At 40.7% G+C, this 18,608-nt stretch overlaps 1 protein-coding gene across 3 annotated transcripts in view; it reads left to right on the top strand.

The window, feature by feature from the left end:
* Nucleotides 1–18,608, top strand: part of stat5a (signal transducer and activator of transcription 5a) — a 144,463-nt gene that overhangs the window by 4,256 nt on the left and 121,599 nt on the right. Inside the window, exon 2 of one of the 3 annotated variants that reach the window (XM_043674968.1) lies at nucleotides 13,228–13,410. The exons of the other annotated variants lie outside the window; for them this stretch is intronic. The gene's annotated coding sequence lies outside the window, so the exon portion shown is untranslated. The remainder of the gene's footprint in view (nucleotides 1–13,227; nucleotides 13,411–18,608) is intronic. 3 annotated transcript variants of the gene reach the window in all.

Genomic DNA, 18,608 nt, shown 5'->3' with positions numbered 1-18,608 from the left:
TTTTTTGCGGTGTGTTGTCCTGTTCTGTCCTATGGTGACAGCCTGTTCTATGGTCCGGGTCCATTCACGATTAGTGGTTTTTGAAATTAACGACTTTTGGCGCGCAATTTCTTGTTTGTATTTGTGAAGTCGGTTGTGCGCGTCTGTGATCATTACCTGGATCATCCTGAATCCGTTCTGCTTAGCTGTTTCCCTGACTTGTGGGTTGTTGACTCACTCAGACAACAACTCACCAGAACGAAGGACCCGATACCCAACATAAGCAAAACTAATGTAGTGTACAAAATACCATGCAAGGACTGCACAAAACACTATATAGGACAAACAGGAAGACAGCTAACAATCCACATACATGAACATCAACTAGCCACGAAACGACACCAGCTATCCTTAGTAGCCACACACGCAGACAACAAGCAACATGGATTCGACTGGGACAACACTACTATCATAGTACAAGCCAGACAGAGAACAGCCAGGGAATTCCTAGAGGCATGGCATTCATCCACAAACTCCATCAACAAACACATCGACCTGGACCCAATATACCAACCACTACAGCGGACAGCTGAAACTGACAACCGGAAGCGGCAGGGACAGACCACTATAAACACCGGAGGAAACATCAAAGAAGCGCTTCGCAGGAGGCTCCCAAGCACTGATGATGTCGCCTAGCCAGGGGACGAAACGTTTGCAACAAAAACTTCCAGCTCGGCGAACAGAACCACAACACCTTCTCTGTAGCTGTTTCATTGTATTGTGCATTCTGTTCTGCTACCCTGATGCACTTTGCATGATGCGACCTGCCTGTATAGCATGCGAAACAACACTTCACTGTGTCTCAATATGTGTGACAGCAATAAATCAATTAATAGCTACTGTTCTGGTGTTGTAAATATAAGAATGGTCTGGAGATGTGATGGAAAGGAGATAGGGAAAACTGAGATTGAGGCACATTAATTCGGTAAGCAAGTAGAAGATTGGCAGTTTTGAGCTTTTATTTCTCTATATTAGGGCTGTGGTTTGAACTAGGTATAGGATAATATGTTGGTTTAATGTATGGTTCAATGCATAATTACAAATAATTGTTGAATTAAGATTTAAAATATAGCTATTCTAAGAGCAGATCATGCACCTGGACTTGCAGAATATTGGAGGTTGTGGAAGGTGAGACTGTCCCAAGCAAACATTTTTGGGAGCTGCCTCCATCTCTAATCTCTGCTTCAATCATTGAGCTGAAATGTGAATTGGAAGGGCTCAGACATATCAGGGAGGAGGAGGATTTTTTGGACGACTTTTTTCTCCAGAGGGCAGTTACACTTGAGAGGAAAACAGTGGTTCGTTAAAGGAGAGAGTATGACTGACAGGTGTTATTTAGAAATTAAAAAGGAGGTGCAAGCCCTGGTCCTCTCCAGCCAGTATGATGTGGAGGCACATCTTAACTGTGAAGACAAATTGAAAGCTTGTAGAGAAGACAGTTGTAATGCAGGACCAGACCCTGTTTCTGATGCCTGTCAATGGGGATGTTAGCAAAGTCAGAATAGAAATCAGGTATTAATGGAGGACTTTATAACCATTGGGATAAAAAAAGCATCTTCTGCAGCCATAAATGGGATTTTTAAAGGGCCTACTGTCTACCTAAAGCTCTGGTATGGAATGTCAGGTGGCTGAGAGGAATTTGGAAGCGCCTGATGTGGGTGGATTGGGGGGAAGAGAATAGAAGGAAATCTAGTTAAAATGACAGGTGTAGGGATCAGTAAGAGGTCATAATAAAAGTGTATCGGGGCAAATCTTGTAAAAGAATCTTTGGGAAATAGTGTCTATAGTGTCTTGGAAATTTCCACTAAGTTTAAAAAAGATGTAATGGTACATAATAAAATACCTAAAATGATCTGGTAGATTGGCAATGGCAAATAATTAAAGAATTGATGCTTAGTTTTATTTTTTAAAGTGAAAGACACAGGATAAGTAAGAGTCATGGCTACTAAGGAAAGTTAAAAAATAGTATTAGATCAAAAGTGGAGGTATATAAAGTTGCCAAAAAATTGTAAACTTTAGGACTGGGATACTTTTTTAGAATTTGGCAAAGAAGGACCAAAAAATTGAAAAACGAAAGGGAAGAAAATAAAAAAAAGGATTAAAAAGCTTCTACAGTTATGCAAAGAGGAAAATAGACACGTGGACATATTACAGCAGAGATGATAAATGATACAAGCTGTCAGACACAGCAGTGAATCTGCAAAGTTACTGCCTTTTGTTGTTTGAGTTCAAGTATCTCTGGACATCAGAGAGCATCTAGAAAAAATGAACAAACAGTGAAATTCACAGCTGACCATGAGGAACCTGTGTGAGAGCTCACAGCACTGGAGCAGGTAGGTGCATAGTTTTTAAATGTAACCTTACTGTAAATTTACAATAGTGAGTAGAGTGGGTTCTTTCTTGATTCAATGTTTTATTGAGATCTGTCTCAATTAAATTTAAAAAGTATAAACTAGAAGTACTAAGTTACCCCCTTGAGCAGTTTTTTTTTCAGAGCAATAAGACGATGCTAAGTTTTGGGTCTGCAGATTGTGAAGGAGCATAGATGGTGTTTATTAGAGTGATGTGGTCTTCCTGTCAGATGTGGGAGTTTAGGGAGAGTTCCATGTTAGTGAGGGTTATGTCTGCAAGAAGTGTCTTTGGTTGCAATTCCATCAGATTGCATGGATCAGTTGGAGCGGCAGTTATAGAGGCAATAAGGAATTTACAGGATCTGGGGGTGTGATGGGTGGCAGTTCTGGAAGAGAGAAAAGCCGCAGGTACAGTCAGGTAGGTGGGTTAACTCCAGAAAAGTTAGGAGAGGGAGGCAGGTAGTGCAGGAGCATCCTGTGGCAATCTCCATCTCAAACAAATATGCTGTTTTGGAAAATGGAAGGGGCTGTCAGGGGAACGTAGCACGAACAATCAAGTTTCTGATACAGAGAATGGCTCTATTGTAATGAGGGGTACATCAGGTTCCAAGCGATCGATTTTGATAAGGGACTGTCATGTCAGAGGCACAGACAGATGTTTCTGAGGCCAGCAGCGAGAAATCAGAATGGTGTGTTGCCTTCCTGGTGCTAGGATGAAGGCTATCTTGGATAGGGTGCATAATGTTCTCAAATGGGAGAGGGACCAGCAGGAAGTCATACACATTGGAACAAATGACATAGGAAGGGAAAAGGATGAGATTCTGAAGGGAGAATATAGAAAGTTAGGTGGGAATTTTAAAAGGGAGGTTCTTGAGGGTAGAAAGAACTGGATTACTGCCAGTGCTAGTGAGGGTAGGAACAGGACAGCAGATGAATGTCTGGCTGAGGAGCTGGTGCAGGGGAGAAGCTTTCACATTTTTGGATCACTGGAATCTCTTCTGGGGTAGAAGTGACCTGTACAAGAAGGACGGTTTGCACCTGAATTGGAAGGGACTAACATACTGGCAGTGAGATTTGTGAGAGCTGTTCGGGAGGATTTAAGCTGGTAAGGTGGGATGTTGGGACCCAGTGAGTTAGTGAGGAAAGTGATCGGTCTGAGACTGGTACAGTTGGGCAAAGGAGCAAGTCAAACAGTCAGGGCAGGCAGGAACAAAGCAGAGAACAAGGTAGCCCTGATAAACAGCATTAATTTCAATGCAAATGGCCTATCCGGGAAGGCAGATAAACTCAGGGCATGGTTAGAAGCATGAGACTGGGATATCATATCAATTAGAGGTGTGGGTCAGGGATGGATAGAACTGGCAGCTTAATGTTCCAGCGTACAAATGCTATTGGAAGGATAGAAAAGGGGTCAAGAGAGAAGGAGGAGCGGCATTTGATAATGAATAGCATTATGGCTGTATTTAGGATGTCCCTGGGGATACATCCAGCGAAGTTATTTGGATGGAACTAAGAAATAAGAAAGGGATGATCACCTTATTGGAATTGTATTATAGATCCCCTAATAGTCAGCGGGAAATTGAGAAACAAATTTGGAACAAGGTCTCGGTTATCTGGAAGAAAATAGGGTGGTTGTGGTTGGGGATTTTAACTTTGCAAAAGTAGATGGAGAAGAATTTAAGTGTATACAAGAAAATCTGATTCATTATATGGATGTACCTACGAGAGAAGGTGCAAAACATGACCTACTCTTGGGAAATAAGGCAGGGCAGGTGACTAAAGTGTTAGTGGGGGAGCACTTTGCGGCCAGCGACCATAATTCTACTAGTTTTTAAAGTAGTGATGGAAAAGGATAGACCAGATCTAAAAGTTGAAGTTCTAATTTGGAGGAAGGCCGTTTTTGACAGTATTAGGCACGAACTTCCAAAAGTTGATTTGGGGAGATATTTGCAGGTAAAGGGACAGCTGGAAAATGGGAAGCCTTCAGAAATGAGATAACGAGTCCAGAGACGGTTAGAGCGAAAGGCAAGGCTGGTAGGTGTAGAAAATGCTAGATGACTAAAGAAATTGAGGGTTTGGTTAAGAAAAAGAAGGCAGCATATGTCAGGTATAGACGGGATAGATAGAGTGAATCCTTAGAGTACAAAGAAAGTAGGAGTATACTTAAAAGGCACATCAGGAGAGCAAAAAGAGGACATGAGATGGCTTTGGCAGATAGCGTTAAGGAGAATCCAAAAGGATTTTATAAGTACATTTAAGGACAAAAGGGTAACTAGGGAGAGAATAGGACACCTCAAAGATCAGCAAGGCAGCCGATGTGTGGAACCGCAGGAGATGGGGGAGATACTAAACAAGTTAGTGATTTTTGAGAAGATTTGTAGCTCAGGTTGCAGTTCTGGATGTAAGTTTGCTTGCTGAGCTGGAATGTTCATTGTCATAAGTTTCATCACCACACAAGTAACATTATCAGTGAGTTCCGGTGAAGTGCTTGTGCTATGTCTTGCTTTCTATTTGTGTCCTGGTTTCTTAGGGTGGGTGATGACATGATGACAAAAAGACATAACCCCCGTCACTAGTATCCTTACATACAAACGGAGGAGGACACCACTTTGACTGGGATAGCACATGCATCCTCGGACCAGCTAAACAGAGACACATACGAGAATTCTGAGATGCATGGCATTCTAACTGGAACTCCATCAATAAACACATTGTTTTGGATTCCATCTACCATCCTCTGAGGAAAAAGACTGGAAATGATATCACCCAACCTACCAAACCAAGACACATGAATAGAAAACAGGACATAACGCCTGCGCTTCACCAGAGATTCGCTAATGATGTTACCTAGTATGGTGATGAAATGTCTGAAAATGAACCTTCCAGCTCAGTGAGCAAACTGACATCGAGATACTAAACAAGTATTTTGTATCAGTGTTTACTGTTGAGAAGGACATGGAAGATATAGAATGTGGGGAAATAGATGCTGACATCTTGAAAAATGTCTGTATTGCAGAGGTGGTGGTGTTGAATGTCTTAAAATGCATAAATCCCCTGGACCTGATCAGGTTTACCTTAGAACTCTGTGGGAAGCTAGGGAAGTGATTGCTGGGCTTCTTGCTGAGATTATTCAATAATCACAGGTGAGGTGCCACAAGACTGGAGATTGGCCAACGTGGTGCCATTATTTAAGAAAGCTAGTAAGTAAGGAAAAGCCAAGGACTGTAGACCAGTGAGCCTGACATCAATGGTGGGCAGGTGTTTGGAGGGAATCCTAAGGGACAGGATTTACATGTATTTAGATAAGCAAGGACTGATTAGGGATGGTCAAGATGGCTTTGTGCATGGGGAATCATGTCTCATGAACTTGATTGAATTTTTTTCTGAAGAAGTAATGAAGAGGATTGATGAGGGCACAGCGGTGGACGTAATCTATATGGAGTTCAGTAAGGTGTTCGACAAGGTTCCTCGTGGTAGACTCGCTAGCAAAGTTAGATCTCGTGGAATACAGGGAGAACTAGCCATTTGGATACAGAACTGGCTTGAGGGTGAAAGACAGGGTGGTGGTGGAGGGTTGCCTTTCAGACTGGAGGCCTGTGACCAATGGTGTACCACAAAGATCGGTGTTGGATCCACTACTTTTTGTTATTTATATAAACGATTTGGATTCAGAAGGGCTTATGCTCGAAACGTCGATTCTCCTATTCCTTGGATGCTGCCTGACCTGCTGCGCTTTTCCAGCAACACACTTTCAGCTCTGATCTCCAGCATCTGCAGTCCTCACTTTCTCCAGGTGTAGTGGATAGCAAAGAAGGTTACCTCCTGTTACAATGGGATCTTGATCAGATGGGCCAATGGGCTGAGTGGCAGATGGAGATTAATTTGGATAAATGTGAGGTGCTGCATTTTGAAAAGGCAAATTAGAGCAGGACTTATACACTTAATGGTAAGGTCCTGGAGAATGTTGCTGAACAAAGAGACCTTGGAGTGCAGGTTCATAGCTCCTTGAAAGTGGAGTTGTAAGTAGATAGTGAAGAAGGCGTTTGGTATGCTTTCCTTTATTGGTCAGAGCATTAAGTATAAGAGTTGTGAGGTCATGTTGTGGACAATGATTAGGCCACTTTTGGAATATTGCATGCAGTTCCGATCTCCCTCCTATTGGAAGGCTATTGTGAAACTTGAAAGGGTTCAGAAATGATTGACAGGGATGTTGGAAGATTTGAGCTATAGGGAGAGGCTGAGTAGGTTGGAGTTTTTTTTTGGAACATTGGTGGCTAAGGGGTTACCTTATAGAGGTTTATAAAATCATGAGGGACATGGATGGGCTAAATAGACAAGATCTTTTCCCTTGGGTTGAGCGGAGTCCAGAACTAGAGGGCATAGATTTAAGGTGAGAGGGGAAAGATTTAAAAGGGACCCAAGGGACAAACTTTTCATGTAGAGGGTGGTGCGTGTATGGAATGAGCTGCTGGAGGAAGTGGTGGAGGCTGGTACAACTGAAACATTTAAAAGGCATCTGGACGGGTATATGGATAGGAAGGGTTTAGAGCGATATGGGCCAAGTGCTGGCGAATGAGAATCTTATTAGGTTAGGATACCTGGTCGGCATGAATGAGTTGGACCGAAGGGTCTGTTTCTGTGCTGTGCATCTCTATAACTCTGACTGTAAGTCAAAAAGGAAGAAGTCTCCCTGAACTAATTAGGATTAAAACATCCAGTGACAGTATGGAATTGAAATTAAATTTTTAGAGTTATAGAGATGTAAGCACAGAAACAGATCCTTTGGTCCATGCTGACCAGATGTCTGATTTAAAAAAAAAAAGCAGTGGAGAAACAAATGGGGCTGCAAGTTGTCATGTTACTTGGACCTGAACACCTTCACCTCAGGATATTGAAAGAGATTTCTGCTTTGGATGCATTGGTGATCACCTTTCAAAATTCTGTTAGGACTGAAATGAAGGGGAGTTTCTTTGCTTGAAGTGTGGCAATCCTTTGGAATCATCTACCCCAGAGGGCTATGGCAACTCTGTCATCAAGTTTGAGAAAGAGTGATTGATAGATTCATTAGATGCTAATGGCATCGAGGGCTAGAGGATGGAGCAGAAGTATTTATTGAGGTAGATGATCAGCCACGATGTAGAATGATGGAGCAGGCCTAAAGGAACTGAATGACTTATTTGTATTCCGATGTTACCGAGTTTAAAAAAACAAGATCTCAAAGGTAATAATCTCTGTATTTTTGCCCATATCATGTACATTGGAGCGAACAAAGATGTGCATGTTAGGTGGATCCCTGTGCTAATTTGCCCATTGTGTCCAGAGATGTTCAAGATAGGTGGATTAGTCATGGGGTGCACACCATTGTGGGAATGGGATAAGGGGGTGGATCTGGCTGGGATGCTCTTTGGAGGGTTGGTATGGACTCAGCGGTCCAAGTAGCCTGCTTCCCCACTATATGGGTTTTATGTCCTGTGAGGAGAATTACTGCATGCCTAAAGAGTTGCTGTGGGAAAGATTATTTCATTTAATGGGGCAGTTGCCCAGTTCTAGAATAAGAAGGAGCTGTTGGACAAATTCCACCTGAACCAGGATGACACCAGTGTCTTTGTGAAAAGGTAAATAAGGCGATCGCAAAAGCTTTAAACTGGTCATGGGTGGCTGATGGGTTAATCTAAAGAAATGCAAGCAGCCTAAATGTGAAGGAAATAGAGAGCGTGAGCATAGGAAAGAATATATTCAAGGAAGATCACTTATAGCAAAGGAATGTGAGAGTCCAAAAATGTGTTTTAAACATGAAATAAGGAAATGCCTTCTCCAGTGGACCTCAGCGTTACAGATACCATATTCAGCCAATTCAGTTCACTCCACATGATATCAAGAAATGGCTGGAGATACTGGATGCAGTGGTTATGGACCCTGGCAATAATACTGAAGCTCCAGAACTTGCTGCTCCCTAGCCAAGCTGTTCCAAAGACCTAAGGAAACAATTGAGAATTAGGAATTGTGCAATTATGAAGTCATTGGCAGCAGAGAAATGCAGGATATGAGATAATATTAGGAAAGGAGTTTTTAAAAAAAGGCACCACCAGACTGTAATGTTCAAGAAGCTGGCTCATCATCACTTTCGGAAAAGGCAATTAGGGTTGGGCAATAAATGCTAAACTTGCCAGCAATATCTACATTCTGAAAAAGAAAATCAGGAAGGGAAAGAGGAACAAGAAATTAAATGATTGAGGAGCAGAAAACAAAAGTAACGTTTGACAGGAACATCAGTAAAAATGTGGAAGGTGAGATGGAAGTAGGAAAATTAAAGAATAGACAGGATGATTGCCCAAGTAACATTGGACAGATGGCAGAAATATTAAGTAATTGTTTCACTTGGGTTTTCATTAGGAATCCAGAAGACATCGGCATGATATTGAATGATAAGATGAGTAGTGAGGTAAGTGTATTTAAATTAGAACAAAGAATATATTGAATAAACTATTCAAATTTAGAAGAAAAGGTACCTAATGTGGATTGATGGCATCCATACATTTTAAAAATAACTTAACAAAGAGGCAGTAGAGGCATTACTATAAATGTATGTAATGTTTTTAGGAAAAGGTGTAGAGCCAGGGGATTGGAGGAGAGAACTTTATTAATTGATCTTAGAGGAATAGAACAGTGTGCGTTAAATGGACATATCAGCTTGCCTTTGATAAATGATGGAAAAAATGTAAAGAAGGATTTGAAAAGAAAATCAAATTTTGTATTCTTTAATAATCACTAAGGTACAATTGCTTATCATCTATTTCAGGCCAGGAAGCTGGTAAAAAGTTATGTATCCTATGTTAGTAATTTTGTTCACATATATGCCAGAAGGCAAAATTTTTATTCTTTTGGATGTGAGCAATTCTGGCAGTGTCAGCATTTGCTGCTTATTCCTAATTCACCCTGGTGGTGAGCTGCCTTGTTGAAACTCTGCAGTCAGTCTGGTTTTGTGTGGATCCAGAGTGCTGTTAGTAAGAGTTCCAGGATTCAGATCCAGAGATGTTGAAAGAACAGCACTATAGTTTCAAGCCAGGATGGTTTCGAGTGGAATTTGCAGGTAGTGGTGTTCCTATGACTGCTGCAGGCTAAGAAAGAACTGTCAAAGGAGCCTTGGTTAGTCACATTGCATATCATCTATGATACACGTTGCTGCCACAGTGCATTGGTGGTGAATTGGTTGCTGATTAAGTGAACTACTTTGCCCTGAATGATGTCCATGTTAAATGTTGCATGTCTAGGCAAGTGTAGAGTATTCTTTCATGTGCCTGACTTCTGCTTTGTAGAAGTGGATAGACCTTTGTAGAGTCAAGATATGAGTTAACCTGGTGAATAATTCCTTGTCCCTGACCTTCTCTTGTAGCCACACTATTTGTATGGCTTGTTTATTCAATTTGTGGTCAGTGATACCCCCAGGGTGGAGGTGCTGAGGTATTCAGCAATAATAATGCCTTTGAATATCAAGGGAGGTAGTTGGGTTCTGGATTGTTAAACATGGTCATTGCCTGGCACTTATGTGCAGCAAATTTAATTTGCTACTACTTAGTCAAGTGTGCGTGATGTCCCTGTCTTGCTGCACGTGATTATGAATTAAATCTTCATCTGAGGAGGTGCAAATGGCACTGCACATTACTGTCATAATCAAATATACCCACTTCTGACTTTTTCTGACACTTAATGATTAAGGCAGACTGTCACCTCCATAAGGTGGATAGTTGGACTTATTTTTTATGTGCAAGACATAGCTGGGAAATTTTCCACATTGCCAGTAAATACTAGTGTTATAGCTATATATGAGCAGCTTGACTCTGTGTTTAGCCAGTTTAAGAAACAGCTCTTCAGAAGCATTAAAAGTGTTGTTGGGGCCAAAAACAACAGCAGAAGTGAATGACTTTCTCTCATCTCTTGAGCTCCTCTGCTCAAAATTTTACAAACTTGTGATTTTACCTAAAGTTTGTGATGAGAAAAAAATCGTTTGGTATTGCCTGGTTGTTTTTAACAAAATGGCTAATTTGAACTTATAATTGAAGTCAGTGGAAAGGAAGATTAGATGAGGTATTTAACAGCACCATTTCACAACCCTGCTTCCTAACGGTGAGATTTCACCATCACTACCCTACCCCCCCCCACCCTCCACCCGTCTAGATTGTCAGGAAAGTTTGCATCGTGAAGTCTTGCAGTTTAATTTCAATTGAATCAACTTAGAAAATGAAGTAAAACATGCCTGTATTGGCTTTTTATCCATTTTTGGCATAGGATTTAAAATCATGCAGAACAACTCCTCTGTTTTGATGCAACAATCCTCAAACTAAGCTCATGCTCAATCTTCATATGGTAAACCAATAACCTAATGCACTGTTTCTTCTATGTGAATGTAAGTACTATAACTCTCTACCATTTCTTTTGTTCACATCCATTTACTGATTAATAATTGATGTTCTTCGTACTGAAACTAGTCTGAAGAAAGTTGTCTGAAGGCACATCAGGAATGAAAACTTAATTTTTATTTTTTTGATCTCTAAGCATGTAATAAATTACCTAGTACTTGATCTCCATTGTTCATTGACATGAAGCATTAATTTTATTTTCCTGACGCTGTCTGAGCCTTGAACATTTGCGTATTTTGTTTTTATTTCCTACTTTTGGAATCTGTAGCATTTGGCTTTTATATATTTTTAAAAAAATCTTATTTTCTTTTGTGCTTCAGCCCAAATTTGTTTATATACCTTTAAAAATATATACAGTCAGTTCTGCTATGATGCGCAAATTGGCTTTAATGAGATTTAAGAATTTAGACCATTATTTACAGCGAACTTTCCTTACCTGTGTTGGCCATAATGCGATTCTGGCCCATTAGTTTAAATGACATGGCTATGGTACAATTTTCTTTGAACATGAGATCTCACAAGAATAGAACTATTGCATTATATCAGAATTGACTGTAGTTTTCTTTTACCCAGGGAAAAGCCAAAGAAAGTTACAATACAGGGGAATTTAGAGGTTCTTGTACATAGATCTCAGAAAGCTAGCATACAAGTTCAGTAGGTAATAGGAAAGGCAAATATAATGTTGGCTGTTTAGTTTAAAGGGAAGTCAATTAAAACTACTCAAAGCACTAGTTAGATCAAACCTAGCATACAGTTTTAGTCCCCTTGTCTAAGGAATGATATACTGGCAATGAGAAGAATGAGAGGTGACTTTATTAAAACACACAGATTCTTGGGGGGCTTGACAGGATGGAAACTGAGACTGTAGGACAACCTAGAGTCGATGGGCATAATCTCCGAGTAAGGCGTCACTTGTTTAATACTGAGGTGAGGAGGAATTTCTTCTGAGGCTAGTTACTATGAAATACTTCAACGCAGAAGGCTGTGGAAGCTGGTTCAGTACGTGCATTCAAGGCTGAGAGAGATTTTTAAAAGCGGGGAACTGAGGGTTATGGGAAAAGACAGGGAAATATAATTGAGGATTATCAGATGAGCCATGATCTCATTGGAGCAGACAGTAGCTGAATGGCCTATCCCTTCTATGTCTTATGGTCTTATGGTCTTTCACTGTTGGCATCGCTGATATTCTTAACTGTGCAGAAGGTTGTTAAATCTTTAAATTTTCCTTGTGAAGCAAACTGCACATGGCTGCTAGAAGTGTGCTTGACTAGTGTATGGTATAATGTACCCTAATTTCTGTGGACTTTACTTTGCTATTCAGGCTAAATATATCAGCATCACAAAAGCACATTTAATTACTTTACTGCCTTGATCAGTCATGAATGTTGCTTATCTTTTCATTGCCAGTTTGTTTTCTAGCTCTTTTCAAGGTAATTCAGTTTTGCGAGACTTAACATTTACCAGGCAAATATAATTTGTCATAACTGTCTAATTCTATTACTAAACTCAAATCTTTTTAGAAAACTATTGCAGCATTTCCTGACTTTACTGACTTTTGTGTATTTGAATATCCATGGCAAATTTGACATGTTTGCATTGGTTAGAATAGCTTTCTAATTAATGGACTTGAGAGTTGAGACACTTATGAAAATTATTTTCTATTTTGCTCTCAATTTGACACTGCATCCAATATATTTAATTTTGCTATTTTCTAATTTTTTCTTAGAGGATTCTGGTGTTTTGCAGGGGACACTTCTGTATCAAAGTCAGCTCATGTGTATAATGCACATGATTTTAGTTCACGTAGCATTTTGACTATCAAAATAATTTTAATATCAATATACATTGACCTTGGTTGTTTTGAAAGGTATTAACATTTGTTTTATAAGATGTTTCTTTAAGTGCATTTTTGTTTTTGGAATCTGTTCATGTTACTACATTACTCATGATGAAATTCAAAGCAGCAAAGCTTATTGAATATAAATTGACATTCATGATATTTACGTATTTAGGTTTTCTTAGGAAGTTTCATGCTTCTGCAATTGAGCCATTCTGCTGATGAACAGAACTGTGAACTTTGCTCTTTTGACTAATAGGCATAAGGTCTATTATTCTTGTACTCTTTGGATTATAGAAGAGTTGCGATCTTAAATGGAGTTTTGCAGATGACTCCATTGAAAAATAAGAGTTAACTCAGATTTTACTTGATCACAAAAGTTGGTAATTGGTCCTCCATGCATGCAAAAATGAATGAATGATCCAGCATCTGTTTAATGTAATCATATAGAATTTGTAATCTATACATACGTACATGAGATTTGATCTGTCATTTTGAAGTTCCATGCATCAGTTTCAAGATGGCTGCAGTTCTGTGGGCTGGAAAAACTGATGAATTACCCCACCATGTTCATTTTGTGCAGATCAAGACCAATTTTGATACAAGTGCAGAATGTGGGGAAACCCAGCAAGTCTGGCGGCATCTGTGGAGAGGGAGAAAGAGTTCCAAGTCCAATTATGACTTCAGAACTGATAACTTGGCCATTAGGATTATCGCTGCTTCGCTGAAGTATTCAGCTGGAAGCCTGGATTGATTTATTGAACAGGTGATGTGATTGTTTGCATATTTATAATACAAATTTAAGAATTGGCTTGTTTTGAATTGGACAGTAAAACCCCTGAGCCCTCCACATTGTTCTAATTATCTATATATAAAATGTCTTGTCCATATGGTTGAGAAATCCAGCTCTATCTGTTGTTTTCTGCAACCCTGTCCAAGTTATAAGTTCAGTAAATCATGAGATAATGGATCAGTGTGGAATTAAACACTTTTATGTTAAGTAAGGAAGAATCCCAACATGCTTGTGCCAATTAGAGCCATAATTTGAAATGAAGAAAGCTATCTTTGTTATATATATTGTCAGTAAGTGTTTAATTGAACAGGTGATTTTAAAACCCAAGTGCATTAATTTTGTTCTTTCAATCAGTAATAGATTACTTTCTATAGTTCTGTTTCTCTCTCCACAGATGCTGCCAGACTTGCTGGGTTTCCCCGTATTCTGCACTTGTATCAGAATTGGTCTTTATCTGCACAAAATAAAGGAGTGGGGTAATTCGTCAGTTTTTCCAGTCCACAGAACTGCAGCCATCTTGAGATGGACACATGAAACTTCAAAATAATAGATCAAACCTCATGTACAGATGTTTACACCACAGATTCTATATGATTGCATTAAACAGATGCTGGATCATTCATTAATTTTTGCATGCATCGAGGACTGCCAAGTTTTTTGTTCAAGTAAAATCTGTGTTAATTCTTATTTTTCAATTGTATTCTATGGAGTAATTTGCATGGTCTGTGATAACTTGGTATATCGTCTATCACTGCCCTTGCAAACTTCTACCAAAGACCAGGCTTCTTCTGCTGTTCCTTTTGTCCACCAGTATTCTTTCCATGGCATTCCCAATTGCTCAATCTTATGGTTATCTCGACTCGGATCTGCTCATGGCATTGCTGAAGAACCAGTACTATGGCTGACAAATTTAAAGATACTCTCTCCTTTTCTATCTCTAAACATTTAACAGCTCTATGTATTTCAATTCCATAACTGTCCAAATTTTGATCCAATTTTTTTGACAAAATCTAGGTTCTTCATGGTAGTTCCATGGAACCTGTAGATACTGACCTCTCGCTATGTCCACTTGACTTACTTTTTTTTAGGATAATAGAATCTTGCAGGAGAGGTTTGGATTATTTAGCCCCCATATGTCTGTCCCTCATGGAATGAATTATCCAATGAATCCCATGTGCTGTCTTTTTTATTTATTCACAGGATGAAGGTTTTGCTGGCTACCCAGTGTTTATTAACCATTCCTAATTGCACAGAAGACAATTAAGAGCCAATCACATTGGTGTGGGTCAGCGGTTCCCTTAGAGTCAGAGAGATATACAGCACGGGAACAGACTCTTCAGTCATACTTGTCCATGCTGACTAGATATCCCAATCTAAACTAGTCCCACTTGCCAGCACTTGGCCCATATTCCTCCAAACCCCACCTATTCATGTACCCATCCAGATGCCTTTTAAATGTTGCAGTTGTACCAGCCTCCACCATTTCCTCTGGCAGCTCATTTCATTCATGCACCACCCTCTGTGTGGAAAAAGTCGCCCCTTAGGTCTCTCTTGTATTCTTCCCCCCCCCCCAACAAACCTATGCCCTCCAGTTCTGGACTCCTTGCACCCCAGGGAAAAGATCTTGTCTGTTTATTCTATCCATGCCTATCACTTTTATAAACCTCTATATGGTCACCCCTCCACCTCTGACGCTCCAGGGAAAACAGCCCCCGCTTATTCAACCACTCGCTATAGTTCAAATCTGAAAAACAACCCTTCACAACCATCCTCTGATTTCTACCTTTGAGCCAGTTCTTTATCCAAATGGCTAGTTTTCCCTGTATTCCATGAGATCTAACCTGCTAACCAGTCTCCCATGGGAACCCTTGTCAAATGCCTTACTGAAGTCTATGTAGGTCTCATCCACCACTCTTCCCTCATCGATCTTAAAAACCACACAACACCAGGTTATAGATTAGTGGTGCTGGAAGAGCACAGCAGTTCAGGCAGCATCCAAGGAGCTTCAAAATCGAAGTTTCGGGCGACAAGTCCGGACAAGTCATGGGGACAGTGCTGAGCTGGAAGTTTGGAACTAGGGTGAGGGTGGGGGAAGGGGAAATGAGGAAACTGTTGAAGTCCACATTGCCCTGGGGTTGAAGTGTTCTGAGGCTGAAGATGAGGTGTTCTTCCTCCAAGTGTCTGGTGGCGAGGGAGTGGCGGTGAAGGAGGCCCAGGACCTCCATGTCCTCGGCAGAGTAAGAGGGGGAGGAGGTTGAGCAATACATCAACTTCACCAACACATTCCACCCTGACCTTAAAACCCACCCTCCCATCCTGGCACTTTCCCCTGCCACCACAGGAACTGTAAAACCTTCGCCCACACCTCCTCCCTCCCCTCTATCCAAGGCCCTAAAGGAGCCTTCCACATCCATCAAAGTTTTACTTGCACATCCACTAATATCATTTATTGTATCCGTCGCTCCCGATGCGGTCTCCTCTACATTGGGGAGACTGGGCGCCTCCTAGCAGAGCGCTTTAGGGAACATCTCCGGGACACCCGCACCAATCAACCACACTGCCCCGTGGCCCAACATTTCAACTCCCCCTCCCACTCTGCCGAGGACATGCTCTCTCTCCACGCTTCAGGCTCACTGCCTTTATTCCTGATGAAGAGTTTTTGCCCGAAACGTCGATTTCAAAGCTCCTTGGATGCTACCTGAACTGCTGTGCTCTTCCAGCACCACTAATCCAGAATCTGGTTTCCAGCATCTGCAGTCATTGTTTTTAACACCAGGTTATAGTCCAACAGGTTTAATTGGAAACACACTAGCTTTCAGAGGGCTGCTCCTTCATCAGGTGATTGTGACAATCACCTGATGAAGGAACGGCGCTCCGAAAGCTAGTGTGCTTCCAATTAAACCTGTTGGACTATAACCTGGTGTTGTGTGATTTTTAACTTTGTACACCACAGTTCAACACTGGCATCTCCCAACTCATCAATTTTATTTGTTACTTCTTCAGAAATCTCAAATCAAGTTCATGAGACATGACTGCCCATGCGCAAAGCTATGTTGAATATCCCTAATCAGTCCTTGCCTTTCCAATTACATGTATATCCTGTTCCTCAGAATTCACTCCACTATTTCTTAAATAGTGGCACCATGTTAGCCAACCTCCAGTCTTCTGGTGCCTCACCTTTGACAATCCATGATACAAATATCTCAGCAAGGGGCCCAGCAATCACTTCCTTAGCTTCCCACAGAGTTCTAGGGTACATTTGATTAGGTCCTGGGGATTTATCCACCTTTTTGCGTTTCAAAACATCCAGCACTTCCTCCTGTGTAACAGGGGTAGCATTTGTTCAGAAGAATTGGGGACATTTGTTCTTCGTGTTAAGGAAGTTGGAAGATGTTCATGTGTGTGTGCGCGTGAGAGAGAGAGAGAGAGAGAAGACATCCTTCTGTAAATTACGTTCACTGACCAAAGGGTTCAAGGATCAGAGGGGCACAGAGAGACAGACAGACAGGACGGAGGCTGGTGGAAAGATTAACTCTTTGTTGTCTGATTTGACTGAACACTGGCTTGTCATGGATTGAATGTTTGTGGTGTTCCCTGGAGCCCGGGATCCAGGAATGTTATGAATTTAATTTGCATTCTGGGAATCTAAGATGATTTGAGAAGAAAAAGCCATTTGGCAGGATATTGACATTGGACATGTTAGCTGAGCAATGTTACCTCATGACCTTTTCTACATAGTTTAGTCTCTCGTTCTGATATACTAGACAAAGCAAATGACTGTTGAGCCTGGCTTGATCAAGGTTTCCCATGTTGATATGCATGTAGCTTAATTAGTCAAACGTACTCAGACCTGTCAATGAGTCTCTCTTCCTCTGCAAACTTTTACTGCTTATCTAATTAAGGACATGTGGCATTTTTATAATTTTAAAACCAAATTCTGTATAAAGACAGCTTGTTTGCAGCAATAAGGGGAGTATCCTGAGAGACCTCTTAAGAGTGAGAGCTGGCGCCGCTACTCTGCTAATGGTTTTAGAACGTTAGCTCAAGCCTGGCTTGTAGGTATCTATGTTATAGTGTAACATTGCCATTGGAAAATAAAGGTAATAATTTAAACTAAACTGTCTGTAAGAGTTTTATATTCCAAACTACCACAGAATACTATCACTGGGACGAATCAAGAGAGTCTTACAGTTTGACTCCATCAGGGATTCCCTGAGCCATCTCGAATAGATACTTTAACACCTCCTGATTTCCCTCTTAAGTATACGCCTACTGCCTTTATACTCTTTAAAGGACTCACTTGATTTATTCTGTCTATACGTGACATATGCTTCCTTCGTTTTCTTAACCAAACCCTCAGTTTCTTTAGTCATCCAGCATTCCCCATACCTACCAGCATTTCCTTTCGCCCTAACAGGAATATATTTTCTCTGGACACTCGTTATCTCATTTCTGAAGGCTTCCCATTTTCTGGTCGTCCTTTAACCAGCTAACATCTGCCCCCTATCAACTTTTGAAAATTCTTGCCTAATAGCGTCAAAATTGGCCTTCCTCCAAATTAGAACTTCAGCTTTTTAGACCTGGTCTATCCTTTTCCACTAATAGAAACTAATAGAATTATGGTCACTGGCCCCAAAGTATTGCCCCATTGACACCTCAGTCACCTGCCCCTGCCTTATTACCTAAGAGTTGATCAGGTTTTGCACCTTCTGTAGTAGGTACATCCACATACTGAATCAGAACATTTTCTTGTACACAATCAACAAATTCCTCTCCATCTAATCACTTAACATTATGGCAGTCCCAATCTATGTTTAGAAAGTTAAAATCCACCATCATAACCATCCTATTATTCTTACTGATAACTAAAATCTCCGTTACAAGTTTGTTCTCAATTTCCCGCTGACTATTAGGCAATCTATAATACAATCCCGCTTTCTTATTTCTCAGTTCCGCCCAAATAACTTGCCTGGATGTATTTCCAGGTATACCCTCCCTCAGAACAGCTGTAACACCATCTCTTATCAAAAACACCACTTCCCATCCTCCCTCGCTTCCCTTTCTGGCCTTCCTGTAGCATTTGTAGCCTGGAACACTAAGCTGTCAATCCTGTCCATACCTAAGCCATGTTTCTGTAATTGCTTATGATATCCCAGTCCCATGTTTGTAAC

The sequence above is a fragment of the Chiloscyllium plagiosum genome, chromosome 33 (assembly GCF_004010195.1).
Source record: "Chiloscyllium plagiosum isolate BGI_BamShark_2017 chromosome 33, ASM401019v2, whole genome shotgun sequence".
NCBI lineage: Eukaryota > Metazoa > Chordata > Chondrichthyes > Orectolobiformes > Hemiscylliidae > Chiloscyllium > Chiloscyllium plagiosum.
The sequence above is the reverse complement of the archived record's forward strand: the minus strand, read 5'-3'. Positions and strand labels throughout refer to the sequence as shown.